This window comes from Triticum dicoccoides, chromosome 7B, assembly GCF_002162155.2.
Source record: "Triticum dicoccoides isolate Atlit2015 ecotype Zavitan chromosome 7B, WEW_v2.0, whole genome shotgun sequence".
In the NCBI taxonomy this organism is placed as follows: Eukaryota; Viridiplantae; Streptophyta; class Magnoliopsida; order Poales; family Poaceae; genus Triticum; species Triticum dicoccoides.
The window spans coordinates 747,826,505-747,829,568 of NC_041393.1; the positions used below are offsets into that span (position 1 = coordinate 747,826,505).

General features: G+C 42.4%; 1 long non-coding RNA gene across 3 annotated transcripts in view; it reads left to right on the forward strand.

Annotated features, from left to right (window-relative positions):
• The window catches only part of LOC119340971, a 4,202-nt gene extending 1,393 nt beyond the window's left edge, over nt 1-2,809 (forward strand). Inside the window, exons 3-7 of one of the 3 annotated variants that reach the window (XR_005164795.1) lie at nt 295-479; nt 607-680; nt 1,342-1,416; nt 1,621-1,722; nt 2,496-2,809. This is a non-coding gene — a long non-coding RNA (uncharacterized LOC119340971). Of the gene's footprint in view, nt 1-294; nt 480-606; nt 681-1,328; nt 1,417-1,620 lie in introns of all 3 variants that reach the window. The other 2 variants (XR_005164794.1, XR_005164793.1) reach the window with 2 other exon arrangements.
• The last annotated feature ends 255 nt before the right edge of the window (nt 2,810-3,064 follow it).

Sequence of the window (3,064 nt, forward strand, 5' to 3'; positions counted from 1 at the left end):
CTAGCCAAAAATTGCTGAGGTAGGATAAAAGTAATGGGAATCCAATCCAAGCCTAATTCTCCATTTCAATGTACACAAAATTATTGATGCATCTCCATTTCAATGTACAGAAAATTCAGTTTGATTCAGACTCCAAATCTATGAACCATTCTTCCCACATAGAGTAGAAACAGAGCCTATCCACACATCCAGAACACTTTTTTTAACTCCTAAACTTAGCAAGCAGTAACTCATGTAGTGTAATTTCTTCAGAGCTCTATCAAGCCCGACATCTAAGTGAGTTGCTTACTGCAGACTTTTGGAAGGTTGAAGGTGGAATCGAACTCCGAGCTCGAGGTTGCGCTGGTGCAGTGGTGGCTGCGATCGGGCCCGATCTAGGAAAAATCTTCCTCGTTTTTGGTCTGCATGGCGATGATCTGTTTCTTCAGGATCCGCTTGTTGCCAGAGCCGGCTCGGGACGCCTCCTAGACGACGACACAGTGAGTGGGTTTTAAATCTTTTGTTGCGCCGATCAGGTCGCATTCGATATGTATATGGTAGTGATGGACAGCTGACCGCTTGATTTGGTGTTTCTTCTGTGTGATGTGGCGTGCGTGCTGATTTCAGAGCTTGAAGCGAGCGGAACACTGAAGGAGGATCTCGGGGATGAAGGAAGCGTCAGCGATGACCTCAGGCGAGAGGTATCGAGACTGCAAATCACTTTCCTATTTCTGCATTTCTTACTGTATGCAACTCCATTGGTATTCATATCTATAGCCTGTGGGGAGCAGCAAAAAATGAATTTGTTGGTGCTTAAAATTTAGACTGGTCTGTTTGATACATCTGCACTGTTGAGGCGGTCTTCTTGAATAGACTCTGGGTGTTTTAGCCTAAATGGATTATTCAATGTTACGTATTATCAGTTCTAGATGAACTTTGTAGTTCGAAACGAGTTCCGAAATTGCCTGGGGGGCATGTTTAGTTTAATGTAGGGTGTGCTGCAGACCTAGAAGGAATATGTTGAAAAACTATAACTTTCTCCGTTCGTGCTTTCTTTGGTTGTGAGGATGTATATGACAATTGATTTTTGTGTATTTTCAGTTTTAAATCTAAAGTTTATCTCCTGAGTATGCTTGAACAGTGCATCTATTATGTAATTGGTGTGATGATAGAACTGACAATATGTAGTATAGCTTGTTGGAGTATAACATGGTCTCTTGATTTTATTTATCAAAAATCCTGGTTCATTGCACGCTTTTGTTAATTGTTATAGAACTCTGCTTTGCATGTTTTATTATTCTGAAAGTTATATGAGGTTTTAGCCAAGCTGTTTTCGAATTTATGATCAGGCATGTAATGCAGGTAATACTAGAGCTTCCAGCCTCCTCAGGCTGGCGTGGGAACATCAGTAAGGGCTTGGAGCCTGTCAAAGAGGAGGTACAACCTACTACTATCTGTTGAACTGAGCTGGACGGCTGGACCTCTGCTTTGCGTTGGCAGCAACTAACTTTTTTTTTTTTTTGAAATTTGGCAGCAACTAACTTTGCAGCTCTAATGTGTACCCTTGACTATGAGAACATGATCTAGCAGGCACCATACTTTTCTGCTTGTTAATTTGGCTAGCATTTTTGCATGTTTCAGGCAAAGAGTACACTGCTGATGAAACATGAGGCCGAGACAAAAACAAATGCCTATTGGCTCAGTTTGCTAACCCATATGCAGTCTGCATTAGTGCCGAGAAAGGTATTCTATATGTGAGGCTTATAAGTGCATATTCTATGGGAAACTAGAACAGAAATAAACCAACTCTCCAAGCCCTGGTTTCATGGACACTCTGTGTGCCACTTCTACTGTGGTGAACTATACGTAGTTCCTCTGACTAGATTTTCTTGATGCAAGTTTTCTAGACGAACTTTTGGAAGCCTGCTGACCCGCGACCATCTCGATGATAGTTATGATCACGTAATTCTGGGTTGAGAAGTTTGTTGATATATCAAAAAGTTCCAGGGGTTGCCATAAGGAAAACAAATAAAATCTATGTTCTATGCTCTTGGTTATACTCCATCTGGCTGCAAGTATAATTCTTTGGCTTGGCTGACAGTTGAGCATGCACGTAGGGCAGTCAGTGTGTTTACTGAATTAAGTATAACTAAACCTTCTGCTTTTCTGCCCCCCGCACCACCACCACCAAAGAAAACACAATGAATGCATATGAAGATAATACTGACATGGCCAGGAATCTTCCTCTGTAATTCGGGCTCTAGGGCTTTTCTTGACCATGCTGTATACACGAAATTTTTAACAACAGTTTGCTTTACATGTATTTGCTAATGTATGATTAAATCTGTATAAGTTGTATTTTTTAGTGATATTATTATTTGTTGGATCCCAATTCATATCTTGTCCTTCTTTAGTCTTTTTACTACTATTTTCCATACTTGTATCATTTACTCTACCGTTGTTTCTTCACTGGCCACACCCGTATTGGTGCCGTCGCTCACGCTCCACCTGAACAGCGGCAACTAGGAGCTGCCGCGTGGGAACTACGTGTTCGAGGAGCAGGTCATGTGCCTGGTGCTAGACGTGATGGCATGGGATCAGACCGTCATTACCACCAGCAAAAGAACGCGCAAGTCCATCTAAGGCCTCGACATGACGTGTTGCCCTTTGCGCCAGCGTAGTGCAACAAGCTTGCAGCGTTGCTATATTATTTTATAAAGAGATAGAACTTGTAGTACTGATCATGTGAAATGCGCCGATGTGGTAGGCAACGATCTTTTCTGAATGAAATGTATTTTAGATTGTAAAGCTGACCAAAAAGGGCTGTTGAATGGGCGTTATCCTACCTGGCATCGCACAAACTTCCTCTTAGGAGGCGCCACAGGTGGCGCCCCAACCACTAGTTAACATGACAAGCAAGCTAGCTGAACTGGCTAGGGGCGCTAGGACCGAGCGACCCTGGTTCAAATCTTGCCGGACGCAGTTTTCCGCATTATTTTTGTCTTTTTCCGTTCCAAGAAAAAGACCTGAAAGCATAAATTCACAGCAACAAAGTGTATTGTGACCGTGAATCCAGAGACTCAAT